Source organism: Cupressus sempervirens, chromosome 1 (genome assembly GCF_028749045.1).
Source record: "Cupressus sempervirens isolate cs-2001-9-10 chromosome 1, ASM2874904v1, whole genome shotgun sequence".
Classification (NCBI taxonomy): domain Eukaryota; kingdom Viridiplantae; phylum Streptophyta; class Pinopsida; order Cupressales; family Cupressaceae; genus Cupressus; species Cupressus sempervirens.
In genome coordinates, this window is record NC_143118.1 from 118,690,053 (window position 1) to 118,711,233 (window position 21,181).

The window sequence follows — 21,181 nt, forward strand, 5'->3', positions numbered from 1 at the left end:
CCTATCTTCATTAATTAAATGTAATTATTTAATTAAACGGGAAAGATATTTCTAATTAATTAAGTGAAATTATTTATTTAAATAGAGTACTTACTTCTAATTAATTAAACAAAGTTATTTAATTAAATAGGCAACCATTTCTAATTAATTAAATGAAGTTATTTAATTAAATAAGAAAAGTGCCTCTAATTAATTAAAAGATTATTTAATTAAATAGAAAAAGTAATTATGAGAGCATATCTCATTTTATTAAATTAAATATCTCAACAAAATCTCTCTTCAGTTCAAAAAGGAAAATTTTTAGTTCACTATTGATAAAAAATGAGTTAAATCAGTTAACTCCTTTTTCTACTCAAATTAAATCAGTTAACTCCTTATTTTACTCAAATTAAATCTGTTAACTCCCTTTAATTTGGGAATCTCTCTTTATGACTGAACTTCAACTTTAATCCTGATCGTTGATTGAATTTGATCTCAACCATTGATGGATTCTAGGAAAGTCTATTTAAGAGGCCCACATCTCTTCATTTTAGGAGAGGATGAATTTGGAGAATTTGCATCGAATTGCTATTGGAATTCATACTCACATTTGCTTATATTTTTACACACATTTAATAAATACGCCTAACTTGATTAATTAAATGTAATTATTTAACTAAATGGGAAAGGTATTTCTAATTGATTAAATAAAATTATTTAATTAAATGGAGTACTTACTTCTAATTAATTAAGCAAAGTTATTTAATTAAATAGGAAGCCATTCCTAATTAATTAAATGAAGTTATTTAATTAAATAAGAAAAGTGTCTCTAATTAATTAAAAGATTACTTAATTAAATAGAAAAAGTAATTATCGGAGCTTATCAAATTTTATTAAATTAAATATTTGAAGAAAATCTCTCTTCAGTTCAAAAAGGGAAATTTTTAGTTCACTATTGATAAAAAAAGAGTTAAATGAGTTAACTCCTTTTTCTACTCAAATTAAATCAGGTAACTCCTTATTTTACTCAAATTAAATCTGTTAACTCTCTTTAATTTGGGAATCTCCCTTTATGACTCAACTTCAAATTTAATCCTGACCATTGATTGAATTTGATCTCAACCGTTGATGGATTCTAGGAAAGTCTATTTAAGAGACCCTCATCTATTCATTTTAGGAGAGGATGAATTTGGAGAATTTGCATCGAATCGCTACTGGAATTCATACTCACATTTGCTCATATTTTTACATACATTTAATAAATACGCCTATCTTGATTAATTAAATGTAATTGTTTAATTAAATGGGAAAGGTATTTCTAATTAATTAAAAAAAATTATTTAATTAAATGGAGTACTTACTTCTAATTAATTAAAAAAAGTTATTTAATTAAATAGGAAGAAATTCCTAATTAATTAAATGAAGTTATTTAGTTAAATAAGAAATTTTTTTCTAATTAATTAAAAGATTATTTAATTAAATAGAAAAAGTAATTATGAGAGCATATCTCATTTTATTAAATTAAATATTTCGACAAAATCTCTCTTCAGTTGAAAAAGGGAAATTTTCAATTCACTATCGATAAAAAAATGAGTTAAATGAGTTAACTCCTTTTTCTACTCAAATTAAATCAGTTAACTCCTTATTTTACTCAAATTAAATCTGTTAACTCCCTTTAATTTGGGAATCTCCCCTTATGACTAAACTTCAACTTTAATCCTGACCGTTGATTGAATTTGATCTCAACCGTTGATGGATTCTAGGAAAGTCTGTTTAAGAGACTATCATCTCTTCATTTTAGGAGAGGTTGAATTTGGAAAATTTGCATCGAATCACTACTGGAATTCATACTCACATTTGCTCATATTTTTACATACATTTAATAAATACGCCTATCTTGATTAATTAAATGTAATTATTTAATTAAATGGGAAAGGTATTTCTAATTAATTAAATGAAATTATTTAATTAAATGGAGTACTTACTTCTAATTAATTAAACAAAGTTATTTAATTAAATAGGAAGCCATTTGTAATTAATTAAATGAAATTATTTAATTAAATAAGAAAAGTATCTCTAATTAATTAAAAGGTTATTTAATTAAATAGAAAAAGTAATTATGAGAGCATATGTCATGCCTGACCTTACTTCTTCCTATTTCTCTTCATTGCTTCAGTTGTTGTTGTGTTTCAAAGTTCATTTTTATGACATTATCAAACTTTATTTATCTATTGGTTAATTTAGTTAGCTGAAATGTGATCTGTGCTGATATAGTTATAGTGATCATTATCTATTTATGTCAGTTTATTGTTTCAAGGATTCAACTTCTTTGATCTATCTGAGTACGTTGATTCTTAGTTCATGTTTCAACTCGAATGTGATACTAAAGTTTGAGATAGATGGTAGTGAATTTAATTTGATGATTAATTGCTTGACTTAAGCATTGAAATAATATGTATTCTGCATAGTACTTCTAATTCGATTAATGTTAAGAATTAATTTTATTCTTTTAAGATGAGCTTAGATGTTTTATTGAGTTTTGGAAATTAATCACACTTAATGTGCATATGGAATATTCATTCAAGTGTTATTGGGAATTTCTCCTTTAAAATGATGTTTTTATAACTTTTGAGAAATTCAGTTCACTTTTATGTATTAGACCTATGTTAATATATATATGGGAATATTTAATGAAAATTCACACACAATTCATATAAGTTTTAATGTGAAATAATCACTCATATATATTGATTCACATAAATATAATGTGGGAGATATTCTAGTTAACTTTGCATATGTGTGATTAATTTGTAGTCTTAATATCTATGAAGATTTATTCTTCCTAAAACCCTAGAGGGTTTCGAATGTTTTTATGTGGAATTATGTTAATTGTTTGTAAGCCAAGATTGGCAATGGATTTGGACTGCCTTCTATACTCAACACTGCAGTTGAAACTAATGCTCTTTTATGAGGGAATTAATGGTACCCAAGGACTGGGCTGAGCATTTCATCTAGTTTTGCGTTTGTTCGGTTTTGGCCAGGTTTTGGGCCACTTGCATTGTGATGTAAAACATCTGTGAGACATTGCTATTGTATAGGCAACTTGTTTGGGAAAAAGCTTTGTTTTATGAGGCCAAGAATGTTGAATTTCACACAGCCTCTATTATTCTTGGTGTTTTGGGTTTCTCTCAAGTTGTCGAGTTGGGCATTTTGAGCTTTTGGTATCAAGTTTTATTGGGTTCTTCCTCTTTCAGTGAACAAAGGTAGGGGGCAATTTCTAACTTACATATTTTATTGTTCTTATAGTTTTATTTTGCTGAAGAAAGTATGAAAGTTGTGGTTTAAAAGATGCTCACTGATACCCAAGCATGGGTATAGGTAGGAATGGGTGAGTAGTTTCCTAGTTCTGTGTATATTCACAATTGTATATGGTGTTCCACATATTTGCACATTCGTTGTTTTGCTGTCAAAATCTTAGTATTGTTAATGATAAAATAGGGGTTTTTAATTTCGGGTTTTAAAAGTCTGTGATTTTGTTTGTGAGTTTCATTTCCATCTATGAATGGTTAGTAATCTATCTTTTACACGAGCTTACGACATGAGTTACATTTATAGTTTGAATGGGCTTTTGTTTGAACTCGGTCTATTTGGAAAATTGTTTATAGGCATATATTTAAGCAAAATGTGTTTTGTTGTTATGGAAGTGGGATAAGGGTTTCTTTTACCCATGTCTTTTCTTAGAGTTGAGCTGCATAAGGAACGTATGCATATTATAGTAAGCATGACTGTTTGAGTATATATGTTAGCTTATATGTGTATTGTTTGTAATACCATTTCATCAGGATTTGTGAGCGTCGTGTTTCAAAGCTGCCTTTATGAATATGGTGTGGGAGATTTGGGCTCAGATTCGAGTTTCTTAAAATCATGAGTTTGAGATCACAGTTGATAACCGTGACATTTAGTTAAATAGTTATCTTGAAATGTTTTAATGCCGAATTGATTTGTAGAAAATAGAAACAATGTGACAAAAAATTGGCATGAAATCTTTATTATGTTAAATTGTGTATGGTCTGGAAGGTGTTAAGATGTGAATTTATTGTTGACAATTAGTTGAAACCTATCGATTAGTTTATGGGGTTTGTGTGTTGTCATTAAGCACTGTTGTTTTATCAAACACATTTTGAACCATGTTTTTCTTTTCTTGAATATGCTTTGTCAAACATTAGTTGAGTTATTGTTTTGACTTCAAAAAGTTTGGAAGAAAGAGGTGATTGAAATGAATGTTTGAAAATGAAGGATGCTGTCTGAATTTACTTTTTCGAGTGTTTATAGTGTTATATGTTATATGGTAACTATTAAAAGTTGTTGTTATTTGTCACAGTCATAAACATAAAGACAGTAAATTATGTTTACATTTTGAAATCATTGTTGCATTTTAATAAGACAGTGTAGTTTCTCTAGTCATCAAGTTATAGGAAAGTTGTTTGTCGAGTACCCATTTCGTTGTAATCGGGCAATAGTTTTGTCTTAACAGGATGGTGTTGGGATGAAAATTGAATAAAATCTGTATGCTGATTATAATATAATTGCTATTCAAAATTTAGAATTAAGGTAAAACAATAGTTTGGCATTATTGATTAAGAAATGTTTATATGAGGACATTGGGAACAATAAAACTGTAGTTTAATCAATATTGTAGAAATTTTTTTATGTTGGTTAAATTGATGATTGTAGTCAGCAGGGTATTGTATTGAATATTATTGTAATCTGGAATGGAATGGGATAAAGATATTTTCTTTGTGAAACACATATGTATGAACATTGGAATTATTTTCTTATATGCTATTATGTTTAGTATTAAATGATTATTGTAATCAAAATTTAGATTTATGATATTAGTTTAATGAAAGTCGATAAAATAGAAATATCATATTTACTATTATTCTATTAGCTTAGTCATTTGTAAAAGATGAATCTAGTTTATTATGACATCAGGGTACAATTGTGTAATATTAAGATTTGGTAAATGTCATTAATGTGATATGTTTAGATAAATTATATTTACGGTATCTTAATGCTATTGTTTGGTTCCTATTGTTATAGTGACCTAGATTACTTTTGCAATTGATAGAATAAGATGTGGTTCAAATAGTTTAAAAGATGTAGTATCATGTTGATTATTGATTTATATTTGTTGCATGAACGTTCTTTTGTAAATCTATTTGATGTGTATTTTAATAATAGCTATGATGAACATTTATTGAGATGGTTGAATTTGGTTTATCCTATTTAGTTAATTAATTCAGTGATAACTATGAAATCTATTGTGTGGGTTAATTACATATTAAAGATAATTGGCCTTACCTATGACTTCAACCCATATGGTTAAGTACAGAGAACAAAGCATAACTCTATTCTATCATTGACAAGTAAAATAGAGTTTACCATTATGTATGAGTCTATGAGCATACCATACATGGATGCAAAATCTTAGTGCCATAACGATGACACCGCAATATATATATGGTTCATTTGCGGGTTATTCTTAGTACGAGTTTAATTTTGCATTGTTAAGTAAATGTCTACTTCTTGCATATTAATTTTGAAACTGCACTATGTTAAGTGAATCAGATATCTACATTATGATTATGTATATGCTTAATCTAACATGTACGCAGGTGGATTATGCTTTAAAATGTTTATTTTCTGGAATGGATTATGCTTTTCAACTTAGTGTATATTAAGCCCCATTGTTTTTTGTGTTGTTGCATTCTGTGTGGTTTTCAGGCGATTCGAGATTTCTAGTAGCTAAGGATGTCATTGAAGTTCATCTCTAACTAGTATTCAATTACTAGTAGGGTCTGAATGTTGGACATAGCTATTCTAGAATGATATTGTACTTCTTTATTGTACTGAAATCATTATGTATTGGAATCTTTATGAAATCATATTTGGATGATGTCTATTTGTATTATGAGATTGTTAGATTAAGAGTAATTATTCTGTGTACTTGTACTTGTATTAAGTGGTATTTAAAAAATAAAAATTATTGCGTTCTTTCTTCTCGTTCTTTGATTCTTTTGTATGGGTTTGTTTTTGGTAGTGTTACAAAATATCTCATTTTATTAAATTAAATATCCCAACAAAATCTCTCTTCAGTTCAAAAAGGGAAAATTTCACTTCACTATTGATAAAAAATGAGTTAAATGAGTTAACAACTTTTTCTACTCAAATTAAATCAATTAACTCCTTATTTTACTCAAACTAAATCTATTAACACCCTTTAATTTGGGAATCTCCCTTTATGACTGAACTTCAACTTTAATCCTGACCGTTGATTGAATTTGATTTCAACCGTTGATGAATTCCAAAAAAATCTATTTAAGAGACCCTCATCTCTTCATTTTAGGAGAGGATGAATTTGGACAATTTGCATCGAATCGCTGCTAGAATTTATACTCACATTTGCTCATATTTTTACATACATTTAATAAATATGCCTATCTTGATTAATTAAATATAATTATTTAATTAAATGGGAAAGGTACTTCTAATTAATTAAACAAAATTATTTAATTAAATGGAGTACTTACTCCTAATTAATTAAACAAAGTTATTTAATTAAATAGAAAAAATAATTATGAGAGCATATCTCATTTTATTAAATTAAATATCTCAACAAAATCTCTCTTTGGTTCAAAAAGAGAAATTTTTAATTCACTATTGATAAAAAATGAGTTAAATGAGTTAACTCCTTTTTCTACTCAAATTAAATCAGTTAACTCCTTATTTTACTCAAATTAAATCTGTTAACATCCTTTAATTTGGGAATCTCCCTTTATGACTGAACTTCAACTTTAATCCAAACCATTGATTAAATTTGAACTCAACTGTTGATGGATTCTAGGAAAGTCTATTTAAGAGACCCTCATCTCTTCATTTTAGGAGAGGATGAATTTGAAGAATTTGCATCAAATCGCTGCTAGAATTCATACTCACATTTGCTCATATTTTTACATACATTTAATAAATATGCCTATCTTGATTTATTAAGTGTAATTATTTCATTAAATGGAAAGGGAATTTCTAATGAATTAAATAAAATTATTTAATTAAATGGAGTACTTACTACTAATCAATTAAACAAAGTTATTTAATTAAATAAGAAGCCATTACTAATTAATTAAATGAGGTTATTTAATTAAATAAAAAAATTGTCTCTAATTAATTAAAAGATTATTTAATTAAATAGAAAAAGTAATTGTGCGAGCATATCTCATTTTATTAAATTAAATATCTCAACAAAATCTCTATTAAGTTAAAAAATGAAAATTTTCAGTTCACTATTGATAAAAAATGAGTTAAATGAGTTAACTCCTTTTTCTATTCAAATTAAATCAGTTAACTCCTTATTTTACTAAAATTAAATCTGTTATTTCCCTATAATTTGGGAATCTCCCTTTATGACTGAACTTCAACTTTAGTCCAGGCCGTTGATTGAATTTGATCTCCACCGTTGATGGATTCCAGCAAAGTCTATTTAAAAGACCCTCATCTCTTCATTTTAGGAGAGGACGAATTTGAAGAATTTGCATCGAATCGCTACTGGAATTCATACTCACATTTGCTTATATTTTTACACACATTTAATAAATATGCCTAACTTGATTAATTAAATGTAATGATTTAATTAAATGGAAAGGAAATTTCTAATCAGTTAAACATAATGATTTAATTAAACGGAGTACTTACTTTTTATTAATTAAACAAAGTTATTTAATTAAATAAGAAGCCATTACTAATTAATTAAATGAAGTTATTTAATTAAATAAAAAAAGTGTCTCTAATTAATTAAAAGATTATTTAATTAAATAGAAAAATTAATTATGAAAGCATATCTCATTTTATTAAATTAAATATCTCAACAAAATCTCTATTAAGTTCAAAAATGAAAATTTTCAGTTCACTATTGATAAAAAATGAGTTAAATTAGTTAATTCCTTTTTCTACTCAAATTAAATCAGTTAACTCCTTATTTTACTCAAATTAAATCTGTTAACTGCCTTTAATTTGAGAATCTCCCTTTATGACTAAACTTCAACTTTAATCCTGACCGTTGATTGAATTTAATCTCAATCGTTGATGGATTCCAGGAAAGTCTATTTAAGACACCCTCATCTCTTCATTTTAGGAGAGGATGAATTTGGAGAATTCGCATCGAATCACTGCTAGAATTCATACTCACATTTGCTCATAATTTTACATACATTTAATAAATACACCTATCTTGATTAATTAAACTTAAATATTTAATTAAATGGGAAGGGTATTTCTAATTAATTAAATAAAATTAATTAATTAAATGGAGTACTTACTTCTAATTAATTAAATAAAGTTATTTAATTAAATAGAAAGTCATTCCTAATTAATTAACTGAAGTTATTTAATTAAATAAGAAAAGTGTCTCTAATTAATTAAAAGATTATTTAATTAAATAGAAAAAGTAATTATGAGAGCATATCTTATTTTATTAAATTAAATATCTCAACAAAATATCACTTCAGTTCAAAAAGGAAAATTTTTAGTTCACTATTGATAAAAAAATGAGTTAAATTAGTTAACTTCTTTTTCTACTCAAATTAAATTAGGTAACTTCTTATTTTACTCAAATTCAATCTGTTAACTCTCTTTAATTTGGGAATCTCCCTTTATGACTAAACTTGAACTTTAATCCTGACCGTTGATTGAATTTGATCTCAACCGTTGATGGATTTCAAAAAAGTCTATTTAACAGACCTTCATCTCTTCATTTTAGGAGGGGATGAATTTTGAAAATTTGCATCGAATCGCTGCTGAAATTCATACTCACATTTGCTCATATTTTTACATACATTTAATAAATACACCTATCTTGACTAATTAAATATAAATATTTAATTAAATGGAAAATAAATTTCTAATTAATTAAAAAAATTATTTAATTAAATAGAGTACTTACTTCTAATTAATTAAACAAAGTTATTTAATTAAATAAGAAAAGTGTCTCTAATTAATTTAAAGATTATTGAATTAAATAGAAAAAGTAATTATGAGAGCATATCTCATTTTATTAAATTAAATATCTCAACAAAATCTCTTTTCAGTTCAAAATGTAATAAAGTGAATGATTTTATTAAGTGTCAAATGATTTAATATTTATCCTTCAGCTATTCTTAGAATATTATTTTAATGATGGAAAGAATAATGTTATCAGGGAAACAAATGGCTTGATGTGTAGTTCAAATGAAGAACCTTACACATTTATATTTGAAACTAAAAACTGAAGCTCTACACATTATTCAGCTATGTGATTGTAATAAACTAAAATATGTGTTTGCATCGTGTTTTCTCTATGCTTCTTATTTTGGGTTTTGAGTTGACTAGTGTTGACCAGTTATAGGACGTCTACTAGAGGCTCAAGGGTTATGATTGTGATATCATGATGATGTCATATTTTGATATTTATAAAGCCAACCATGGTTATGTGATAGAATGCTCTATGAGATATTTGTATTTACTGATTGTTATTGTTTATTAGTCTTCTTGAGTGAAGCTGAGTTATGTGTATTTGAGACACTTGATTTAACCATTTTTGAGTCATCGACCAGTTCTCCTCAGATTGCTTCCAGTCGCCATGATGGGACTGAAACGTTGATTTATTTCATGATGATGTCATGTTGTGACATATTTGACTCAACTATTTTGGAGTCTTTGATCAGTATTATTTTGAGATATTCTTGGTTGCTTGTTAAGAACCAATGGATATTGTGATTCATATTGGAGATTATATTTATGAAATTTATTTTGTGGAGCTTTTATGTGTTCTTGGATGGGAGAATCATAATATTATCAGGTTGCTTGTTAAAAAACCAAGTTTGATCTTTATGAGTGTTGTGGTATGGTACACAACTATGGATTTATGTGCCTAGGAGAGGTTATCTAGGTACATGACTATGGGAGTGGCTTGCATAAGGGTCTGGGGCCCAAAGTGGTCAGTACCAGAGTAACCTAATGCAAGTTATGTAATAAGTGATAATCTAGTAATTAAAATTTATGAGGGGAAAACACACTAAAAAGATAAGTTAGAGATATTTAAACCACCCATGCTTTGAGTGCTTGTATAGACTAAGGATGGGAGAAGTGCCTTGTCTTCTTGAGAGGGCTTCTTGGTTTTCACATGTGCCACGTTGAGGGTTCAGAGTTCAGAGCAACCACTCCAGGATAACTTAACGCTTGAGGGTCCAGGGTCTAATCAAAAACTAGTCTAGGGTAACTCAAGCAACCATGTGATGACACTATCTAGTATGTAGCCTTAGTCTCCTCTATAGATTTTGTGTACCTCTGGTGGTGTACTTATTGTTGTGCCTCTGAGATTAGATGTCAGTTTTGTGATAGGAACCTTTGAGTTAGTATACTTTTAGGATTCCTATTTTAGAAAGTGTTTGTACTATGTGATTTGATATTCTATTTTTGAGACTTGAGATTATCTCCTCAGCATGGTCGGAGTGGACCATTTAGGTTCCACACGGTCGGGTGGTAGTATTTTTCCACCCTTATCATTTGAGATCCATCTGAGACACCGTGGTTGATGCATTCTTGGTTGGTATTTATCTTCATTCTATTCTTGGATCATTATGATAGATGATATACCTTATGATGGATGTATTTACTGGTATGTTTCTTATATTGATGATTTGCATATGTTAGATGATGTTATCTTATGATTTACTTTGCTTTGCTAGATTACTTTCTGCATATGATGTACTATTTTTAGGAGTGACATTCCTACTATGTTAATATCGATGATCTCTTTGGTGCTTTGGAATCTTACGCATGGAGGGATGGCTAAGATCCACGATGGTCTAATGATGCTATTTGCAGTTGGGAGAAACCGTGCACTTAGTTATTTATGTTTGTGATATATGGTTATCTTTTATGATGGACGTTTATATCTTTTGTGATGATGTATCATGTATGACATATGGTTTCATTCACTTAAATTGCATCATGAATTTATACTAAATGATAATGTACTTTATTGTATATTCTTTTAAGAATTTCATAGCTTGTATCATATATAGTGGATGATTGAGCTAAACTAAAATGTAGTTACAAAAAGGACACTTGTATATGGTTGAAGAATGTTGAATGTATCATTCTTATTTTATAAGAATGTGATGTTAGATGAATGGTTGATTTAGATGTAATTCAATGTTAAAAGATCTTTAAAGAATGTAATCTGTTATGTTACATTTACTTTCAGTTGGATGTTACTATTACTTTCACAGATGTTATGAATGGTTTTACTTTCATGTTTAAGAAAAAAATGGTTGGAAAAATTTTAGTTAATTCTTTGGATCCCTTGGTAGGGCATTACATTAATTAAATGGAGTACGTACTTCTAATTAATTAGAAAAAGTTATTTAATTAAATAGGAAGCCATTCCTAATTAATTAAATGAAGTTATTTAATTAAATAAGAAAAGTGTCTCTAACTAATTAAAAGATTATTTAATTAAATTAAAAAAGTAATTATGAGCTCATATCTAATTTTATTAAATTAAATATCTCAACAAAATCTCTCTTGAGTTCAAAAAGGGAAATTTTTAGTTCACTATTGATAAAAAATGAGTTAAATTAGTTAACTCCTTTTTCTACTCAAATTAAATCAGTTAACTCCTTATTTTACTCAAATTAAATCTGTTAACTCCCTTTAATTTGAGAATCTCCCTTTATGACTGAAATTCAACTTTAATCCTGACCATTCATTGAATTTGATCTCAACCGTTGATGGATTCCAGGAAAGTCTATTTAAGAGACCCTCATCTCTTTATTTTAGGAGAGGATGAATTTGGAGAATAAGCATCAAATTGCTATTGGAATTTATACTCACATTTGCTCATATTTTTACATCCATTTAATAAATACACCTATCTTGATTAATTAAATGTAATTATTTAATTAAATGAGAAAGGTATTTCAAATTAATTAAATAAAATTATTTAATTAAATAAAGTACTTACTTCTAATTAATTAAACAAAGTTATTTAATTAAATAGGAAGCCATTCCTAATTAGTTAAATGAAGTTATTTAATTAAATAAGAAAAGTGTCTCTAATTAATTAAAAGATTATTTAATTAAATAGAAAATGTAATTATGAGAGCATATCTCATTTTATTAAATTAAATATCTCAACAAAATCTCTCTTCAGTTCAAAAAGAGAAATTTTCAATTCACTATTGATAAAAAATGACTTAAATGAGTTAACTCCTTTTTCTACTCAAATTAAATCAGTTAACTCCTTATTTTACTCAAATTAAATCTGTTAACTCCCTTTAATTTGAGAATCTCTCTTTATGACTGAACTTCAACTTTAATCCTAACCGTTGATTGAATTTGATCTCAACCGTTGATGGATTCCAGGAAAGTCTATTTAAAAGACCATCATCTCTTCATTTTAGGAGAGGATGAATTTGGAGAATTTGCATCGAATCGCAGCAAGAATTCATACTCACATTTGTTCATATTTTTACATACATTTAATAAATATGCCTATCTTTATTAATTAAATGTAATTATTAATTAAATGGGAAAGATATTTCTAACTAATTAAATGAAATTATTTAATTAAATAGAGTATTTACTTCTAAGTAATTAAACCAAGTTATTCAATTAAATAGGAAGCCATTCTTAATTAATTAAATGAAGTTATTTAATTATATAAGAAAAGTGTCTCAAATTAATTAAAGGATTATTTAATTAAATAGAAAAATTAATTATAAGAGCATATCTCATTTTATTAAATTAAATATCTCAACAAAATCTCTGTTTAGTTCAAAAAGGGAAATTTTCAATTCACTATTGATAAAAAATGAGTTAAATCAGTTAACTCTTTTGCCTACTCAAATTAAATCAGTTAACTCCTTATTTTACACAAATTAAATTTGTTAATTCCCTTTAATTTGAGAATCTTCATTTATGACTGAACTTAAACTTTAATCTTGATCGTTGATTGAATTTGATCTCAACTGTTGATGGATTCCAGAAAAGTCTATTTAAGAGACCCTCATCTCTTCATTTTAGGAGAGGATGAATTTGGAGAATTTGCATAGAATCGCTACTGGAATTCATACTCACATTTGCTCATATTTTTACATACATTTAATAAAAATGCCTAACTTGATTAATTAAATGTAATTATTTAATTAAATGGGAAAGGTATTTCTATTTAATTAAACAAAATTATTTAATTAAATGGAGTACTTAATTCTAATTAATTAAAAAAAGTTATTTAACTAAATAAGAAGCCATTCCTAATTAATTAAATGAAGTTATTTAATTAAATAAGAAAAGTGTCTGCAATTAATTAAAAGATTATTTAATTAAACAAAAAATGTAATTATGAGAGCATATCTCATTTTATTAAATTAAATATCTCAACAAAATCTCTCTTTCGTTCAAAAGAGAAAGTTTCAGTTCACTATTGATAAAACATGAGTTATATTGGTTAACTCCTTTTTCTACTCAAATTAAATCAGTTAACTCCTTATTTTACTCAAATTAAATCTGTTAACTCCTTTTAATTTGGGAATCTCCCTTTATGACTAAACTTCAACTTTAATCCTGACCGTTGATTAAATTTGATCTGAACCGTTGATGGATTCCAGAAAAGTCTATTTAAGAGACCCTCATCTCTTCATTTTAGGAGAGGATGAATTTGGAGAATTTGCATTGAATCGCTATTGGAATTCATACTCACATTTTCTCATATTTCTACATACATTTAATAAATACACCTATCTTGATTAATTAAATGTAATTATTTAATTAAATGAGAAACATATTTCTAATTAATTAAAAAAATTATTTAATTAAATAGAGTACTTACTCCTAATTAATTAAATAAAGTTATTAATTAAATAGGAAGCAATTCCTAATTAACTAAATAAAGTTATTTAATTAAATAAGAAAAGAGTCTCTAATTAATTAAAAGATTACTTAATTAAATAGAAAAAGTAATTATAAGAGCATATCTCATTTTATTAAATTAAATATCTCAACAAAATCTCTCTACAGTTCTAAAAGGGAAATTTTCAGTTCACTAGTGATAAAAAATGAGTTAAATTAGTTAACTCCTTTTTCTACTCAAATTAAATCAGTTAACTCCTTATTTTACTCAAATTAAATATGTTAACTCCTTTTAATTTGAGAATCTCCCTTTATGACTGAATTTCAGCTTTAATCCTGACTGTTGATTGAATTTGATCTCAACAGTTGATGGATTTCAAGAAAGTCTATTTAAGAGAACCTCATCTCTTCATTTTAGGAGAGGATAAATTTGGAGAATTTGCATCAAATCACTTCTAAAATTCATACTCACATTTGCTCATATTTTTACATACATTTAATAAATATGTCTATCTCGATTAATTAAATGTAATTACTTAATTAAATGAAAAATGTCTTTCTAATTAATTAAATAAAATTATTTAATTAAATGGAGTACTTACTTCTAATTAATTAAAAATAGCTATTTAATTAAATAGGAAGACATTCCTAATTAATTAAATGAGGTTATTTAATTAAATAAGAAAAGTGTCTCTAATTAATTAAAAGATTATTTAATTAAATAGAAACAGTAATTATGAGAGCATATCTCATTTTATTAGGTTAAATATCTCAACAAAATCTCTGTTCAGTTGAAAAAGAAAAATTTTCAATTCACTATTGATCAAAAATGAGTTAAATCAGTTAACTCCTTTTTCTACTCAAATAAATTAGTTAACTCCTTATTTTACTCAAATTAAATCTGTTAACTCCCTTTAATTTGGGAATCTCCCTTTATGACTAAACTTCAGCTTTAATCCTGACCGTTGATTGAATTTGATCTCCACCGTTGATTGAATTTGATCTCCACCGTTGATGGATTTTAGGAAAGTCTATTTAAAAGACCCTCATCTCTTCATTTTAGGAGAGGATGAATTTGAAGAATTTGCATCGAATCACTGCTAAAATTCATACTCACATTTGCTCATATTTTTATATACATTTAATAAATATGCCTATCTTGATTAATTAAATGTAATTATTTAAATAAATAGGAAAGAAATTTCTAATTAATTAAACGAAATTATTTAATTAAATAGAGTACTTACTTCTAATTAATTAAACAAAGTTATTTAATAAAATAGGAAGCCATTCCTAATTAATTAAATGAAGTTATTTAATTAAATAAGAAAAGTGTCTCTATTTAATTAAAAGATTATTTAATTAAATAGAAAAAGTAATTACGAGAGCATATCTCATTTTATTAAATTAAATATCTCAACAAAATCTCTTTTTAGTTCAAAAAGAAAAATTTTTAGTTCACTATTGATAAAAAATGAGTTAAATCAGTTAACTCCTTTTAATTTGGGAATCTCCCTTTATGACTGAACTTCAACTTTAATCTTGACCGTTGATTGAATTTGATCTCAACCGTTCATAGAATTTTAGGAAAGTCTATTTAAGAGACCCTCATTTCTTCATTTTAGGAGAGGATGAATTTGGAAAATTTGCATCGAATTGCTGCTGGAATTCATACTCACATTTGCTCATATTTTTACATACATTTAATAAATACGCATATCTTGATTAATTAAATGTAATAATTTAATTAAATGGAAAAGGTAATTATAATTAATTAAATGAAATTATTTAATTAAATAGAGTACTTACTTCTAATTATATAGTATGTGGGACGGCCTTCATTTTCATCATATCAAGTATTTTTGTATTTAGAGACACTTTTCTTATTTAATTAAATAACTTCATTTAATTATTTAGAAATCGCTTTCTATTTAATTAAATAACTTTGTTTAATAGCCAATAGTGGCATGTTGTGATAGTTAAGATGTTGTGTTGTTATCCTTGCCATCAAGATTCAAATCTCATGGGGATGAGGTCCCCCGTTTGTGGCCTCACTGGTTCATAGCTCCAGGTCAAAGCGTTTACCCCGCTTTGCAAAAAAATTAATTAAACAAAGTTATTTAATTAAATAGGAAGCCATTCCTAAATAATTAAATGAAATTATTTAATTAAATAAGAAAAGTGTCTCTAATTAATTAAAATATTATTTAATTAAATATCTCAACAAAATCTCTCTTCAGTTGAAAAAGGAAAATATTCTGTTCACTATTGATAAAAAATGAGTTAAATCTGTTAACTCCTTTTTCAAATGAAATTAAATCAGTTAACTCCTTATTTTACTCAAATTATATCTGTTATCTCTCTTTAATTTGAGAATCTCCCTTTATGACTAAACTTCAACTTTGATCCTGACTGTAGAATGAATTTGATCTCAACCGTTCATGGATTTCAGGAAAGTCTATTTCAGAGACCCTCATTTCTTCATTTTAGGAGAGGATGAATTTGGAAAATTTGCATCGAATCGCTGCTGGAATTCATTCTCACATTTGCTCATATTTTTACATACATTTAATAAATACGCCTATCCTGATTAATTAAATGTAATTATTTAATTAAATGGGAAATATATTTCTAATTAATTAAACAAAATTATTTAATTAAATGGTGTACTTACTTCTAATTAATTAAACAAAGTTATTTAATTAAATAGGAAGCCATTCCTAATTGATTAAATGAAGTTATTTAGTTAAACAAGAAATGCGTCTCTAATTAATTAAAAAATTATTTAATAAATAGAAAAAGTAATTATGAGAGCATATCTAATTTTATTAAATTAAATATTTCAATAAAATCTCTCTTCAGTTCAAAAAGGAAAATTTTCAGTTTACTATTGATAAAAAATGAGTTAAATCAGTTAACTCCTTTTTCTACTCAAATTAAATCAGTTAACTCCTTATTTTACTCAAATTAAATCTGTTAACTCCCTTTAATTTGGGAATCTTCCTTTATGACTAAACTTCAACTTTAATCCTGACTGTTGATTGATTTTGATCTCAACCGTTGATGGGTTCCAGGAAAGTCTTATTAAGAAACCCTCATCTCTTCATTTTAGAAGAGGATGAATTTGGAGAATTTGCATCGAATCACTGCTGCAATTCATACTCACATTTGCTCATATTTTTACATACATTTAATAAATATACCTATTTTCATTAATTAAATGTAAATGAAATTATTTAATTAAATGGTGTACTTACTTCTAATTAATTAAACAAATATATTGAATTAAATAGGAAGCCACTCCAAATTAATTAAATGAAGTTATTTAATTAAATAGAAAAAATATTTATAAGAGCATATCTCATTTTATTAAATTAAATTTCTCAACAAAATCTCTCTTCAGTTCAAAAAGGGAAATTTTCAGTTCACTATTGATAAAAAATGAGTTAAATGAGTTAACTCCTTTTTCTACTTAAATTAAATCAGTTAACTCATTATTTTACTCAAATTAAATCTGTTAACTCCCTTTAATTTGGGAATCTCCCTTTATGACTGAACTTCAACTTTAATCCTGACCGTTGATTTAATTTGATCTCAATCGTTGATGGATTTCAGGAAAGTCTATTTAAGAGACCCTCATCTCTTCATTTTAGGAGAGGATGAATTTGGAGAATTTGCATCGAATCTCTGCTGGAATTCATCGTCACATTTGCTCATATTTTTTCATACAGTTAATAAATATGCCTATCTTGATTAATTAAATGCAATTATTTAATTAAATGAGAAAGGTATTTCTAATTAATTAAACAAAATTATTTAATTAAATGGAGTACTTACTTCTAATTAATTAAACAAAGTTATTTAATTAAATAGGAAGCAATTCCTAATTACTTAAATGAAGTTATTTAATTAAATAAGAAAAGTGTCTCTAATTAATTAATATATTATTTATTTAAATTGAAAAAGTAATTATGAGAGTATATCTAATTTTATTAAATTAAATATCTCAACAAAATCTCTCTTTAGTTCAAAAAGAGAAATTTTCAGTTCACTATTGATAAAAAATGAGTTAAATGAGTTAACTCTTTTTTCTACTCAAATTAAACCAGTTAACTCCTTATTTTACTTAAATTAAATCTATTAACTCCCTTTAATTTGGGAATCTCCCTTTATGAATGAACTTCAACTTTAATCCTTACCGTTGATTGAATTTCATCTCAACCGTTGATAGATTTCAGGAAAGTCTATTTAAGACACCCTCATGTCTACGTTTTAGGAGAGGATGAATTTGGAAAATTTGCATCCAATCGTTGCTGGAATTCATACTCACATTAATCCTGACCGTTGATTGAAATTTATCTCAACCGTTGATGGATTCCAAGAAAGTCTCTTTAAGTGATCCTCATCTCTTCATTTTAGGAGAGGATGAATTTGGAGAATTTGCATCGAATCACAGCCAGAATTCATTCTCATATTTGCTCATATTTTCACATTAATTTAATAAATATGCCTATCTTGATTAATTAAATGTAATTATTTAATGAAATGGATACAGTATTTCTAATTAATTAAATAAAATTATTTAATTAAATAGAGTACTTCAAATTAATTAAACAAAGTTATTTAATGAAATAGGAAGCCATTCCTAATTAGTTAAATGAAGTTATTTAATTAAATAAAAAATGTGTCTCTAATTAATTAAAATATTATTTAATTAAATAGAAAAAATAATTATGAGAGCATATCTCATTTTATTAATTAAATATCTCAAAAAAATCTCTCTTCAGTTCAAAAAGAGAAATTTAAGAGACCGTCATATCTTCATTTTAGGATAGGATGAATTTGGAAAATTTGCATCGAATCGCTCCTGGAATTCATACTCACATTTGCTCATATTTTTATATACATTTAATAAATATGTCTATCTTGATTAATTAAATGTAATCATTTAATTAAATGGGAAACATATTTCCTATTAATTAAACAAAATTATTTAATTGAACGGTGTACTCACTTCTAATTAATTAAATAAAGTTATTTAATTAAATAGGAAGCCATTCCTTATTGATAAAAAAATGTGTTAAATCAATTAACTCTTTTTTCTAATCAAATTAAATTAGTTAACTCCTTATTTTACTCAAATTAAATCTGTTAATCTCCCTTTATGACTGAACTTCAACTTTAATCCTGACCGTTGATTGAATTTGATCTCAACCGTTGATGGATTCTAGAAAGTCTATTTAAGAGACCCTCATCTCTTCATTTTAAGATAGGATGAATTTGGAGAATTTGCATCGAATCACTGCTAGAATTCATACTCACATTTGCTCACATTTTTACATACATTTAATAAATATGCCTATCTTGATTAATTAAATGTAATTATTTAATTAAATGGGAAAGGTAATTGTAATTAATTAAATGAAATTATTTAATTAAATGGAGTACTTACTTGTAATTAATTAAATGAAATTTTTTAATTAAATAGGAAGCCACTCCTAATTGATTAAATAAGTTATTTAATTAAATAAAAAAATGTCTCTAATTAATTAAAAGATTATTTAATTAAATAGAAAAATTAGTTATGAGAGAATATCTCATTTTATTAAATTAAATATCTCAACAAAATCTCTCTTCAGTTGAAAAAGAGAAATTTTCATTTCACTATTGATAATAAATGAGTGAAATCATTTAACTCTTTTTTCTACTCAAATTAAATCAGTTAACTCCTTATTTTACTCCAATTAAATCTGTTAACTCCCTTTAAAATGGGAATCTCACTTTATGACTGTACTTCAACTTTAATCCTGACCATGGAATGAATTTGATTTCAACTGTTGATGAATTTTAGGAAAGTCTATTTAATAGACCCTCATCTCTTCATTTTAGGAGAGGATGAATTTGGAGAATTTGCATCGAATCACTACTAGAATTTATACTCACATTTGCTCATATTTTTACATATATTTAATAAATACGCCTATCTTGATTAATTAAATGTAATTATTTAATTAAATGGAAAAGGTATTTCTAATTAATTAGATGAAATTATTTAATTAAGTTGAGTACTTACTTCTAATTAATTAAATAAAGATATTTAATTAAATAGGAAGCCATTCCTAATTAATTAAATAAAGTTATTTAATTAAATGAGAAAATTGTCTCTAATTAATTAAAAGATTATTTAATTAAATAGAAAAAGTAATTATGAGAGCATATATCATTTTATCAAATTAAATATCTCAACAAAATCTCTCTTTAGTTCAAAAAGGAAATTTTTTAGTTCACTATTCATAAAAAATGAGTTAAATTAGTTAACTCCTTTTTCTACTCAAATTAAATTAGTTAACTCGTTATTTTACTCAAATTACATCTGTTAACTCCCTTTAATTTGGGAATCTCCCTTTATGACTGAACTTCAACTTTAATCCTGACCTTTGATTGAATTGGATCTCAACCTATGATGGATTCTAGGAAAGTCTATTTAAGAGACCCTCATCTCTTCATTTTAGGAGAGGATGAATTTGAAGAACTTGCATCGAATCACTGCTGGAATTCATACTCACATTTGCTCATATTTTTACATACATTTAATAAATACACCTATATTGATTCATTAAATGTAATTATTTAAATAAATGGAAAAGGTATTTCTAATTAATTAGAAGAAATTATTTAATTAACTTGAGTACTTACTTCTAATTAATTAAACAAAGATATTTAATTAAATAGGAAGCCATTCCTAATTAATTAAAAAAAGTTATTTAATTAAATAAGAAAAGTGTCTCTAATTAATTAAAAGATTATTTAATTAAATAGAGAAAGTAATTATGAGAGCATGTCTCATTTTATTAAATTAAATATCTCAACAAAATCTCTTTTCAATTTAAAAAGGAAAATTTTCAGTTCACTATTGATAAAAAAATGAGTTAAATCAGTTAAGTCCTTTTTCTACTCAAATTAAATCAGTTAATTCTTTATTTTACTGAATTTAAATCTGTTAACTCCCTTTAATTTGGGAATCTCCCTTTATGACTGACCTTCAACTTTAATCCTGACCATTGATTGAATTTGATCTCAACCATTCACGGATTATAGAAAAGTCTATTTAAGAGACCCTCATCTCTTCATTTTAAGAGAGGATGAATTTGGAGAATTTGCATCAAATCGCTGGTAGAATTCATACTCACATTTGCTCATATTTTTACATACATTTAATAAATATGCCTATCTTGATTAATTAAATGTAATTATT